At 37.7% G+C, this 14310-nt stretch overlaps 1 protein-coding gene and 1 long non-coding RNA gene across 8 annotated transcripts in view; one reads left to right on the forward strand and one right to left on the reverse strand.

The window, feature by feature from the left end:
• Window positions 1-14310, reverse strand: part of RNF13 (ring finger protein 13) — a 163056-nt gene that overhangs the window by 7501 nt on the left and 141245 nt on the right. The window lies entirely within an intron of this gene.
• The window catches only part of LOC144612773 (uncharacterized), a 64435-nt gene that overhangs the window by 4394 nt on the left and 45731 nt on the right, over window positions 1-14310 (forward strand). Inside the window, exon 3 of one of the 2 annotated variants that reach the window (XR_013549820.1) lies at window positions 1736-2196. The exons of the other annotated variant lie outside the window; for it this stretch is intronic. This is a non-coding gene — a long non-coding RNA (uncharacterized LOC144612773). Of the gene's footprint in view, window positions 1-1735; window positions 2197-14310 lie in introns of those variants that run through there. 2 annotated transcript variants of the gene reach the window in all.

Raw genomic sequence — 14310 nt, forward strand, 5'->3', positions numbered from 1 at the left:
CACAAACACTTCTGAAAGAGCTGCCAAGTGAAGGTCAATGAGAAAGCAAGGTGATCACATCCCCAAAGTATGGTCAACTATGAGAGTACTGACTAACCTCACAGATACCGCTCGTGCCACGGCCTCAAGTGTGATTTCTGTGGGTGGGATTCCAGAATATGCCTATGGAAAACTGGCAAATGCCAAATTTGTTTTGTTTGGCAGATATTTCCAAAATATTATAAATTCCCCTACAGTTAGCATTTCTACTACATTCTAAGCCTACAAGAATTCTCAAGACTTGCATGGTTTGGTGCTGTGACTCACTAGAGTGGTGAGTACCCATAGAAGTGTTCTATGTGTTTTCAGTCATCTATAGTTGTATTTACAACTGTGAGAAAATGGCAACGATTGGGATTTTTTTTTCTAACATCTATGTGTACTGTGTCAAAACCATTAGCATATGCTAGAACATGCATGACAAATAGTCCTTTTTTTTTTTTTCCTTTAAATGTCAAGTCTCGTGGTAACCAAAACATTTTAAAGCAAAAATACAGCCAGCTCAAACTTAGGGCTACTTTCGGAAAGAAACTTCACGTGTAATTATTTACAAAGTTACATATTTTTAAGCTGCTTCATGATTTTGGCAATCTTTTTTTTTTTTTTTTTCATCATAAAGGAAATGTTTAATCACTGAATTTTTATAACACTAATATTTATGATTTTTATTTAAGGTTTTGTTTTTATAATAATTGCCACCAAGTGCTGTGTGCCAGGCACTATGTTATAAGCATTTAACATACTGATTTCCATATTGATTTAAATCTTCTCCCGCCCCGCCCCCCCCTTATGAAATATAGGTACTGTCAGTCACATTTACACATGAAGGAGTATACGGAACGGTTAAGAAACTTGCACAAGGTCACACAGCCAATAAATGGTGATCCAGAATGCCAGCACAGGTCTGTGCTAAAGTCTAAAGTCAGACTAAAGTCCATCCATGGTCTTAACCATTAGGCCTGTATTGTCTTCTAGCACACCTGCTTAGAATTTCACATTTAAATAATCCCCTTTGATTCACAATGTAAAAAGAGCAAGCGTTTAAGAAATACTCTTAACCTGTCACTTAATTAGAATTAAAAATGTTTCCAATTCATAAGCCAGAGCACTTTTTTCCTTCATATTGGCCCATATGGAAAAGGAGCAAAGATAGTTTATTTCTGTCTCCATGGGTTCATATTTTTACAAACCTTTCTAGGATGCTACAAAAGAGCAGCTATATTCTAAAAGTTTAATTGAAGAACACACATTCTTTATGTGTTCTGATGATGAAATGTGATTGTGCACAGTAAGAAAACAAATGACTCCACTGAAGGAAAGAGCAGGACACTGGCAACTTTGTTTCTGGAAATGTGTTCATGAATTACTTCACTAATTAAGGATAAGAATAAAAAGTGCCTTAGAGGCCATAAATCCATATAACAAGTTTAAAATCCAAATTTAAGCATTGGCCAAATTCCATTTTGAGAGTGATTTTTTTTTTTTTTTCTTTTTTAAATGTTTGTTTATTTTGAGGGAGGGGGGAGAGACAGAGGGAGAGGGAGAATCCCAAGCAGGCTCCCCAGTGCAGGGTTTGAGCTCACAAACCTTGAGGTAAAACTGAGCTACTCAGGTGCCCCCGAGTGATTTTCTTTTTAAACCTAAGTTTCCCTGTCTTCCCTATCTTACTTGGTTTTAACTTGATTGCATTATGCAGGTAAACTGGAGTTATACCCAAGATCTTTCTGGATACAGGAGCAAGTATATTAAAAGATTTGTCATTATCTTGAAGTTAAAAGGCAAAATTAAAGGGACTTGATAATGATAAATATTGTGCCAGACCTCAAGTACTTACATTAAGTAGTAAAGGTATTGTTATTCTTTTTTCATTACTCCTTTTCAGGCCCCTAGAAGATCAAGATTTGCAACACCCTTCCAGAGCCAACATCAACAAACTCAAATTATGTATATCCCTAAGTAGTTGCGTGTTCTAATCCAGTAGTTATTTTTCTTTTCCCTCATATAAAAGAAATTAAACAAAAAACTTAAGCAGCTTCAGGCACCCTTGGAGTTAAAGTGGAGGATGCACTGGGCCTACATTACTTTTACATATAGCAGAATTACTTCTAGATACTTTTTTTTTTTTTAACGTTTTTTCATTTTTGAGAGATGGAGAGGGACAGAGCATGAATGGGGGAGGTTCAGAAAGAGAGGGAGACAGAATCTTAAGCAGGCTCCAGGCTGTCAGCACAGAGCCTGATGCAGGGCTCGAACCCACAGACCGTGAAATCATGACCTGAGCTGAAGTTGGACGCTTAACCGACTGAGCCACCCAGGCACCCCCACCTCTAGATACTTTTGCCTATCAACTAGATTGGTCTACTATTTAATTACAACCCTCAGTGCAGCAAAAGTGACTTAAAAAAATCATACATTAAATGTCCTTCTAAAAAGTGCATACAGTTATAAGAACAGAAATATAAATAGGTAATTTACCTGGTTATTGTAGAATATGATAAAGTGAGTATTCTCATATACTGCTGGTAGACCTGAAACTTTGGGAAATTAGTTTCACCTCAAAAAAAAAAAAATTCTTTCTCTTTGACATAGTAAATTAGGAAGGAGGTTAAGTGCAGCTGGGGGTGGGGAGAGGATAAGAAAAGAGGAATGGGAAGGATTAAAGTCAGGAGACAACTTATTTTATTTTGAAATGGTAGTAACTGGAGAGTAAAGATAGGGTAGGTAGTCTTTACAAGTACAGTGTCAGAAGTCAAGAATTTGCATTGCAGCCCTGATATATAATGTTTACCTGGCTTTGCACCCTCAGGTATTATAAGTAATCTGTCTGAGTCTCATTTTCCTTATAAATGGTCATGACAGTACTTTCCTTAGTTGGTTGTTCCGAGAACTAAATGATGCAGAGTACGTGATTTGCTTGCTTTTATATAATAGGTGTGATACATGCTCGCAAGATCTAAAATATAAAATTACCAGATTTTTATTGGGTGCAATGCCCATCCCAAGTTAGTTTAATTCCAGTTAACTCACTTGGTATAAAGTACACTGACTTCTTCAGTTAGAGGTTAATGGACTGAAGGTGTAGTTCTAGTAATCGGAGCTACGGGCCAATGATAAAGATCAAGAGTACTATGATACAAACCAACCTACAGGCTCTCAATCCCCTTCAGTCCACCTCAAAGCTACAATGCAGACCTTGAGATCTCTATTCCTGGACATGAAATAATAAAATAGTTCACCTTCAGGTAACTCAAGAATGCACTGATTTCTCAGAAGCCATAGGCATGACAGTAACTCCTACCCAACTTGGAACCTCATTATTTTACTGCTTTGTGGCCATTATGTAAGTAAGTACTCCGTTAGAGGAACAGAGAAATATTTTCTGATTTGGTTTTTAAGAGTAAATTCAGAACAGTTTTCCCCTGAAACAGTTCAACACAGAATATTAACTAGCATTAGTTATAGATTCTTAGCTTTGTGAAGAGATGGACTGTCTTTTACTCACCATTATATCCCCAGTGTTCATATAGTGCTTATTACAGACTGGGCTCCCAATAAATACATGTTAAATAACAAATACCACAAAGCCTTTGTTCATTTCATGATGGCTGGTTAAACGGGCAGCATCTGCCTCTCACCTGGTACATCCCATATGAATTCTCCCTGCTTCACTATCAATCCCTAGTCTGTTCTCCATTCACCAGCATAAAGGATCCTTTGCCACAGTACTTTGAGCAGGTCATTTTAATGCTCAAAGCCTACCCAAGTTACAGCATCACATGATACAATCACAAGTCCTTGTCCTGGCACGATCTAGCTCCCCGTCTATCTCTGACTTCCTCTTTAATCACTCTCTCTCCACCCCACTACCATACTGGCCACAAGCTCTTTACTGTTCCCTGAATATGTCACACTGTTGTCTCAAGACCTATGTAGTTCTCTTCCTCTGGCTGCAGTGTTCTCCCTTTCCCTTCACCCCTGTTTATTCTCTGTTCAAAGTGTCCTCAGAGAAGTCTTCCCTGTCTTTTCTAAAACAGTATCCCATCTCCTCTCCCATCACTCATTTGTTTTTCTTTATTGCACTTACTGCTATATGACTTTATTTTTTATTTGCCCCCACTAAGCTCCACAAAGGCTGGATTTTTTTTTTTTCTTTTTTATTTATTGCAGCTTCCCTAGCACCTAGAAGAGTGCCTGGCACAGAGTAAAAGTACTCAGTAAATATTTATTGAAGGAATATATGAATAACTACCCAAGTTATTCCCAGGAAATCCTGATTTCTGCCTCCAATTGCTCATCAGAAGACCTAATCACATAAATCTAAGTACAAAAGGCTAAATATTTTTATATAATGTACATAAATTCTGTAGATCCTGACTGATGGAGTATAAAGCTGGCCTCAGATTTTACTATCCAGGTCCAATGTTGAATATGCCAGCTGGCTCTAAAGACAACAAAAGTACTATAAAGATTATAATGTTTTGCACAGTGGCAATATCTGATCTTGTGGCTACTGATCATCAGATGATATACAAGAAGGAAGAGCTCACTGTACTAGGAGATACAGGAGAAGGGTTCTTAGAGAGGGACTAGGGTCAGGCCTTCAAGATAATCTGGATTTAGAAAAACTAAGGAGGAAGATACTAATGGGAGAATAACGGTTGAAAAGCGTTTGCAAAGAAGAAATAAACATAGCAGAATCAGTTATGCAAGGTTAGAGATAAAGAGCAGTGGAAAATAAGGTTGGATGAGTGTGGTGGAGACAAATTATGAAAAGCTGTGAATACTAACAGGACTCTGAAATGACTTCTTAGGCCATAGAGATCAATTGAAAGCTTTCAAGCAGAGGAATGATTGATGTATGAAATAGCATCTTAACAACTGTTGACCAGTGTGCTAAAGGGACCCAGGCCTGGGATACAGAGCTCAGTGAGCCTAAAGACAGTAAGACTGACTGGATTGTCACTCCCAAGGTTCAATTAACAAACTGATGAAGGGCTTGCATGATACAGTGGTAACAAGAATGGATAGAGATGCTCTGATCCAATAATCATTTTGAAAGAACAACTCATTGAATCTGGGGACTAGGCGTAGGTAATAAAAGAGAGGGGGTAAATCAAAGATGATGTATGTAATTTTAAATGATGGCTGTTTGCTTAACTTTTAAGTGTTTTATTTGGCATTAGGATACAACAGGAGCAGGAGAGGGAATGGAAGCAAATTAACAGGCTGGCAATTTCTTTTTTAAATCAAGAATGGGGCACCTGGGTGGCTCAGTCAGTTAAGCGTCCGACTTCTGCTCAGGTCATGATCTCACAGTCTGTGAGTTCAAGCCCCGCGTTGGGCTCTGTGCTGACAGCTCAGAGCCTGAAGCCTGCTTCGGATTCTGTGTCTCCCTCTCTCTCTGACCCTCCCCTGTTCATGCTCTGTCTCTGTCTCAAAAATAAACAAATGTTTAAAAAAAAATTTTTTTAATAAACCAAGAATGGGTAAATTAATTCTAAATAATAAAGAGATGGTTAGTGTTTTGTGATTATATTTTATCCTGAAATAATGTGCAACTGTTACTAAAGATTAATTATAGCCTGAACAACATGTGCAGCTTATTTAGACTACAGTGTGTCAGAATGCACTCTCTCTGCAAAGGTAGAGTATCTAGACTTTCTCACTGGATCACACATTTTATTGTAATATAAGAAATGTTGTATTGTGATGGGAAATCTTACTTTCCATGGAAATATATATAAATTACATTTGCCCTACATTAGAAATTCTTTGAAAATGGGAATCACATTTCTGATCCGTAAGTTTTTTAAAATGTCCATTATAATAACAGACATACATGGACATTTACATGGCAAACATAGAATAAGTGCCTGCTTGACACCATGAATTATATTAAAGCAGAGGTTAAAGGAAGAATAGGGACTTAGAGGTAAACAAAGCAGGGACGTATGGGTGGCACAGGAAGTAGCCCATGTGGCTAGAATGTAAGATGCAAAGAGAATGGGATGAGGTGAGGGGTAAAAGCCAGGCTCAGACCATAAGACCCTTAGGCTTAAAGTAGAAGTTTGACTTTATTCTTACATATAAATGATTCTCAGAATAAACCATGGAGGTTTTCTTGCTGTATATCATTATGGACAGGGAATTCTGATCTCCCAACACCAAACACAGTAGCTGGTCAAATATATGCTGACTAATGCAGAAGGGAAAACAGTTTGGGACATAATTAAGTGTGAAGATTGTATAGGTTATCTAGGCAGAGATGTCTATTAGCTAACTGGAGACACGGGACTGGCCTGGAGCTTAGAAGAAAGGTCTGGGTAGGACATAAAAGCATGGATGTCATCTGAAACAGCTCACTAGGAAGAGGCAAGAACTAAGGAGAAGATAATCTGATATAAAGCCCACAGATCTGTGCCTAGCACACAAAACTCTCAAATGTTTGCTGTTAAGCAGTGAACCAAAAGATAAATGGCAGCAAAGGGCCTCCTGTTTTACAGAAGAACAAGACTAAAAGTACTGATGACTGACCAGAAGCAGTGCTACCAAATGCCTACTCAACCCACGACATGCCAGGACCGAGAAACAGACATATAAGAGAAGTTACTGATGGCAGTGAATTGCACATGTAAAGTCTATGGCAACATAAAGCAGACAAAGGTTGAGAATCTCTGGACCACAGCATACCTTTTTTACCCCTGGAGGGCAGAAACTGTAACCTAACTTTGTGAAAGTTTCTTCCTGATTGTGGCCAACATGGAACCAGTTAAACGTGTGTTTAATTACTAAAATGAGTCACACAAGATGACCAGCCTGTGAAAGTTTGCTGACATAATACTATTGGATGGAGAAAAACATCTTTAAAAAAAATTCATAAAAATAGGTCATGGATTAAGAGGCCAAATGGAGCAATATACATGCAAACATTTCCCATAACAGAGTACTAAACAAATGTGCTTTGTATGGTTAGAAAACAATTCTGAGTACTTGAGAGGAATAACCATCTAATAAGACCTAAAGCAGACACTGTCACATAACAACTTCACATTTCTTTTTCTTCAGAAGTTAAGACATCCTGAATATAGTTAACAGCCTAGACTTGCTTAGTTCTGGTCTACAATAATCTGTACTTGAAAAGTCATGATTTTGTCATTTGTACTTGAAAAGTCATGATTTTCTTCTCCTATCTTAGAGGTACTTAGTGCAGGTATTATCAGAGGTAGGTTAAGTGGTTAGCTCGAGGTCACACATCTAGTCATGAAACCAAGTCTTTTGGTTCCAAATCTTGTATTTCCACCATACCATTTTGCTGACTTCCTAAAAGTTAACTGCTGACTTGCACACCGCTATGGGATTCATAAGAACTACTCCCACCCCTCCAGTTATTATGGCTGTGATACAAACTGCCAAAGTTTATCTGTGGTAGAAGAAAACCCAGGAACCGGCTATAGGAAAGGAAATAACTTGTGACTTCAGCGGAACTTGGGGGCCCTCTATAATTCCTAAAATGGAACAATTCCTGCAGAAAGAAGAGGTAATATAATGAACATTGTTCACTGATTTCTACTGGATTTCTACTAGACCCAGTAAGATATGTAATTCCTTTTTTTTTTTAATGAGAGAAGTTTTCAAACATGCACAAGATTAAAAGACGACTACATATTACCATCACTGAGTTTCAGCAATTCTCAATATACTATTTTTGTTAGATCCACCTTCTACTTTTTTCCTTAAGATTTTGTTTTTGCTTTTTTGTTGTTTTTTTTTTTTTTTAGAGAAAGAGAAAGCATGAGTGGGATAGAGGGGCAGAAGGAGAGAATCCTAAGCAGGCTCCACGCTCAGCGCAGAGCCTGATGAAGGGCTCAATCCCATGACCCTAGGATCATAACCTGAGCTGAAATCAAGAGTTGGACGCTCAGCCATCTGAGCCACCCAGCCCTTAAGTATGTTAAAGCAAACATTGAGACATAACATTTTAGCAACACATACTTTACTATGTGTCTCTAAACGATAAGGACGTTAAAAAAACCACAGTACTATTATCACATCTAAAAAAATGAACAGTATTTTCTTAATATCATCCAGTACCCAAGGCATATTCAGTTTCCTCAGTTGCCTCAAAACAGATAATTTTTTACAGATATTTACTCAAACTAGGATCCAAGCAGCATCCAAACATTGCACCTGGTTGGTAACTTGTCTCTTTTAATCTAAAAATACCGTGCCCCCATTGTGTATCTTATTTGTTAAATAAACTCGGTCCTTTGTCCCATAAATGTGTCTGCATTCTGGATTTGGGTGACTGCATGGATGGTTGGTTTTCAAGATGGTTCTAGTGCTACATCAATCATTCTATGTTCAGACCAGAAATTCTACTGGCTCAGTTGGCACCTTTATGCACAGTATGCTTTTAAGAAAAAAGCAGTACTACCTTAAGGCACTTTATTACTCTCTGCCAGAAAATAATTGTTAAAAATAATAAAAATCTGATGGCAAAGAATGAACAATAACCTCCTAGAGCTGTGCAGTGTACAACCTGTGCAATTTTATGTTGCAGCCTGGATTTAGAATTCTTGGTAAGATAATTTACCACAAGAAAAAGTGGGTGGGATTTCTTTTTGACAAACTGGCTTACTTCAGTAAGTACTTACTGACTTAAACTTGAAAGGCATAGGGGCACCTGGGTGGCTCAGTTGGTTCAGTGTCCAACTCTTGATTTTGGCTCAGGTCATGATCTTGCAGTTCATGAGTTCAAGCCCCGTGCTGGGTTCTGTGCTAACAGCATGGAGCCTGCTTGGGATTCTCTGTCTCCCTCTCTGCCCCTCCACCACTCATGCTCAAAAATAAACATTTACAAAACAAAAAACTCAGTTTTCAACATTATCATTAGCCTTTGAAAGTGCAGAACCTGACGGTCTTTTCACACTCTCGACTGTGTAGCCCCAAGCATCTGAACCAAGAAATAAAAATCAAGTTTAAGGTTTTTGGCAAACTTTAATTTTATGTGGTTTCCAATTCTATGTTGATATGGAAACCATTTTTTTTATCTTAACCTTTTCATTCATAATTATGGCAAAGAAGTATGACTTTTTCACAGACAATAACAACTATTAAAATGTGTTTAGTCTGCCACTTCTAAGAGGAAATTAATCCGTTTACTCATTGGTTCTAAATTTCTCCTAATTTGGCTTAAAACAGGATAATCACAGGTATGTTAAGAACAAAGTTTTACACTCTCCAAATGTGGCTGTGCAAATTAGAAACTATTTAGTGTCTGGATACAATAGAGGACACATTAGCAAAGGTTTGGAACTCTGGCAGCTGCTGGTAACTATTTTTAGGGCTAGTGTAACTGAATTTAAATGGCTTGTGATTTAACTATAATTTGGGGCAAATATTTAGGTTCCTACTAAGTAAGCCTTGCTAGGTATGAATGTTTCATAGAAATTGAAAATAATACAACACACAAATATCTTCAAGGTGTAGGCTAATTTTAAAATGAAAGGCCTGTCTAATTTTATGTATTGGGAAGTTACAAAAAGACAAATTAAATCAAAATGTTTTCTAAACTCTCTATTCGGTAAGGAAAACCAGTGTGAGATATTAATTTTATAAGAAACTTGAAATATGACAGTTCCTTGTTGATTTATGTTTACCATTGCATCCTTAATGTTTAGGTACAACAGTGTGCCTAGATAGAGCACAGCTAGGGCCTAGTATATATTTACTGAATGCATGAATAGATATTTAAATTCAGAATTAACTATAGAAGTTACATAAGAGGAGTATTTTTTAAAAGCATTTTTCAAAAGTAATCTATAAATCAGTAGTAATATTAACAAATAGGGGCACTGGGGTGGCTCAGTTAGTTGAGTGACTCTTGATTTCAGCTCAGGTCATGATCTCACAGTATGTAGTATCAAGCCCCATGTGAGCGTGGAGCCTAGTTGGGATTCTCTCTCCTCTTTCTCTACCCCTCCCCCTGCTCATGTGATCTCTCTCTCTCAAAATAAATATTAGAAATAACAAATAGCTTTCTTGGTACTAGAGCACAAAATGAAGATTGGTAGATGTGATCAGACCTAAAACTTTATAAGGATACCGGACTGACCTGGAAATGTGTAAAATGACAGCAATTCTCATAGAACTCTTGTAGGATGGTAAACTGGTATAAACCCCTTGGAGTGTGGCACACTCATTAAATTTGATGACATATTTTGTGACTTGGCAGTTTCACTTCTAGGTAAATCAATGATCCAGAGAGACATAGAACCAAGGTGTGAATTTTCCACTCTGTGGGAACCCATATCAGGACAGAAGAACATAAATTGTAATTGATTAATTGCTGGAGGCTCAGTATGGACAAGTTTGAGAGTTGGAAACTCGGTGGGGGGGGGGGGGGGGGGGTTCTGGTCCAGCATAGAAGGAGCATAGAAGTCATCATTGTTCTAACAAAAAACTGAGCAAACTGAAAAAATCATTCCTTAGATCAGAGAAATGAACTCATAGGGCAAACTACTGCACCCAAAATTGGAGTTATAGACAGGTAGATACAGAGATCACAACTAATCAGAGCAGAAACTTCCTGAGCAGAGGCTTCCATGGGAAATACTACTGGGGTAGGGAAACCTAAACTGTAATTAATGAGTTGCCAGAGGCTCAGCCTGTACAAGCCTAAGAGTTAAGGATCCAGGGGAACTGGAACATTTTTGTTTTACCTTGTGGAGCTCTACCAGGTTCTCAGAGCAGATACTGGAGAATAATCCCCTTGGACTTCTGACAGGGGAGGGGGAAAAGTAGCCATTCGGAAATATGCCAGAGCATGCTGTTCTTAACAAATCTGCACCCAAGAAAAACTATTTAACCAGACCATAAACTACTGTGGTTTTCATCAGAGTCTAACATGTTAGAAGGCAAATACCCAATTCCAACCTCTATAGCCATCAGGTCCCACCAAAGGCTGGGAAAAAACTGAGAAGCATTTGTGAAGTTCATAGCCGAAAGCCACAAGCTTTCTAAAAGACTGAGACAATCAAAGGACTAAAGAACACTTCTCATCCCCCCACACCTTATGACTACACCACCAATGACCTATTTCTGTAGTTCCTTTAACTCAGAACATCATGTTCAGCTTTCAACAAAAAATTACAAGGGACGCTAAATGGCAAAAAACCAGTTTGAAGAGACAGAACCAAACTCAGGTATGACAAGGATGTTGGAACTATCAGACCATGAATTTAAGACAACTAACATGCTAAGGGCTCTAATAAATAAAGCAGGCAACAAGAAAGAACAGATGGATAATGTAAGCAGAAAAATGAGAAGTCTAAGAATTTTTTTAAAATGCTAGTGATCAAAAAACACTAACAGAAGAATAACTGATGGGCTCATCAACAGACTGGACAAAGTTGAAGACAGACTCTGTGAACGATGCATCAATAGAAACCTCCAAAATTGAAAAGCAAAGGAAAAAAAAAAAAAGAACAAAATACCCAAGAACTGTAGGATAACTAAAAGAAAAAAGAAAAGTGTACCATATACACAATGAGAATATCAGAAGTGAGAAAAGCACAGAAACAGTATTTGAAGCAATGACTGAAAATTCTCCCTTATGTTAACATAAGCTCCAAAAAGGTAAAAAGGGGGGGGGGGGGGAGCAGGAAGATCAGAGAACATGGAGCAGAATAAATTCTGAAAATACACTACACCTAGACAGGCATATCATATACAAATTGCAGAAAAATCAAAGATACAAAAAAAGATTTTGAAAGAAGCCAGAGGGGGAAAAACACTTTACCTATATGGGCACAAAGATAAGAATTACATCTGATTCTCCTTGGAAACCATGTGAACAAAAAGAGTGAAGTGAATGTTTAAAGTCTTTTAGAAAAAAACCCCTACCAACCTAGAACTCTGTACCCTACAAAATTACCCTTCAAAAGCAAAGGAAAAGAATGATGTCAGCAAGATGACAGAAAAGAAAGCCCTAGATCTGCCTTTGGCCATGGAGACACAGACTTAATAACAGACCAAATGTTCCTGTAAGGAATCTAAAAAACAAAAGGTTTCTGTACCCCAGGCATGGGTGAAGCCAACAGCATCAAAAAGCCCAGTAGAAAATGCATGACACTATCCACTCTGTCATACCAAAGCCCCTCTTTCTTGACACATCATGTTTGGGAGGAAACCCCCAATTCCTGTTTTCTACCTGGGGAGGTAGAATGTATGTCCAAAGTCAGGATTTTAGAGGGACTGCCCAAGGAGAGTTTGTCTTGATGGGTCCACGTACTAACAGTCCCCAGGTTGGCGATCTCTGGGAAAAAAAATCCAATAGGCCCTAGAGTCTGCAGTACTACAGGCACACACTAGGTAGAGCTCCTACTATACCACAAGAAGCTGCAATATTGTAGATGTACAACAGGGGGAGAGCCTGAGTAGAAACCGGCAAACCTCTCCAAACAGGAGATAACGTGCACAAGCCCAGAGAGGGTGCATACCCAGAAAGGGCTTGAGAGGTCTCCATATCTCTAGTCAGGGAGAAAGTCCTCTCTGTTAGAAACCAGACTGCAAAATCTGGGAGAGTTGGTTGATTATTCAAATGCCCAAATCCCAATAACAAATAAGATACACAAAGAAGCAAGGAAACATAACACATTTAAAAGAACAAATTATATCTCCAGAAACCAAACTTAAAGAAAGAAATCTAAAAATTGCCAAAGAATTAAAAAGTATTGTTAAAAGGACCTTAAATGAATTAAAAAGAAGAAAGACAACAAAATAAGGAAATTGATACATGAGAAAAATAATATCCACAAAGCAAAACTATGAAAAACCAAATTCTGGAACTGAAGAATACAAAAACTGATTTGAAAATTTCCGGGGCGCCTGGGTGGCGCAGTCGGTTGAGCGTCCGACTTCAGCCAGGTCACGATCTCGCGGTCTGTGAGTTCGAGCCCCGCGTCAGGCTCTGGGCTGATGGCTCGGAGCCTGGAGCCTGTTTCCCATTCTGTGTCTCCCTCTCTCTCTGCCCCTCCCCCGTTCATGCTCTGTCTCTCTCTGTCCCAAAAATAAATTTAAAAAAAAAAAAAAAAAAAAAAAAAAAAGAAAATTTCATAGAGGGTTTCAGCAGGAGACTTGAGCAAGCAGAAGAATCTGTGAACTTGAAGATGGGCCTTTTGAAATTTCCAAGGTAGAGAACAAAAATAAAAAAGCAATGAAGAAAAATGAAGACAGCCTAAGGAACATCTGGGACATCATCAAACTGAGAAACCTATCCATTACTGGTATCCTAGAAGGAAGAAAAGAATGGGGCAGAGAACCTACCTGAAGAACTGGCCAAAATATCCCAAATTTGGGGAGAGAAATAAACTTACAAATTCAATAATCTCAAATAGTTCCAACAAGGAGAAGTTCAGAGAGATGTACTCCAAAACACATCATAATCAAACTATCAAAAATCACAGATAAAGAATTTTGAAGGTAGCAAGAAATGTGACTTGTCACAAAGGAACTCCTTTTAAATTATCAGATTTCTCAGAAGAAACCTTGCAGGCTAGAAGGGAGTGGGATAATATATTTGAAGTACTGAATGAAAATAAATGCCAACAAAGAATACTATAGCTAGCAAAAAAGAACTTCTTCCAAAAACAATGGAGAAACTAAGACTTTGCCTGATTAAAAAAAAAAAAAAAAGAAAAACAAAACAGGAAACTCATCACCATTAGACCTTCCCTATAAGACATTCTGGAAAAAGTCCTATAAAATGAAATGAGAGGACAACACAAAGCAACACAAAACCAAATGAAACTATAAAATTCCCTGGTATAAGTAATGACAGATAAATATAGAATACTATAGTAGTGCAATTGCAGTGAGCAAATCACAAAAATTTAGAGAATACGTTTTTTAAAAGCATAAAAAGTAATTATAAATCAATGTTAATGGATATATGTAATATAAAAATAATCTGTATAATTAACAAAATGGGAGAAGGCAGATTTGGAGTAGTTTTTATACATAACTGAAGTCACCAGTTTACAACAGACTGTATAACTTTTAAGATGTTTTGTGTAATTGCAATGATAATCACAAATGAAATATAATCGATAGAATATACACAAAGGGAAATGAGAAAGAAATCAGAACATGTCATTATACACATAAAAAGCCAACAAAATATAAATGAAGACAGCAAGAGGGAAAGAGACCAAAAAAGCTACAAGACAGACTGGAAATAAATAAAATGGCAATAGTAAGTCCTTCCCCATC

Source organism: Panthera onca, chromosome C2 (genome assembly GCF_046562875.1).
Source record: "Panthera onca isolate mPanOnc1 chromosome C2, mPanOnc1 haplotype 2, whole genome shotgun sequence".
NCBI lineage: Eukaryota > Metazoa > Chordata > Mammalia > Carnivora > Felidae > Panthera > Panthera onca.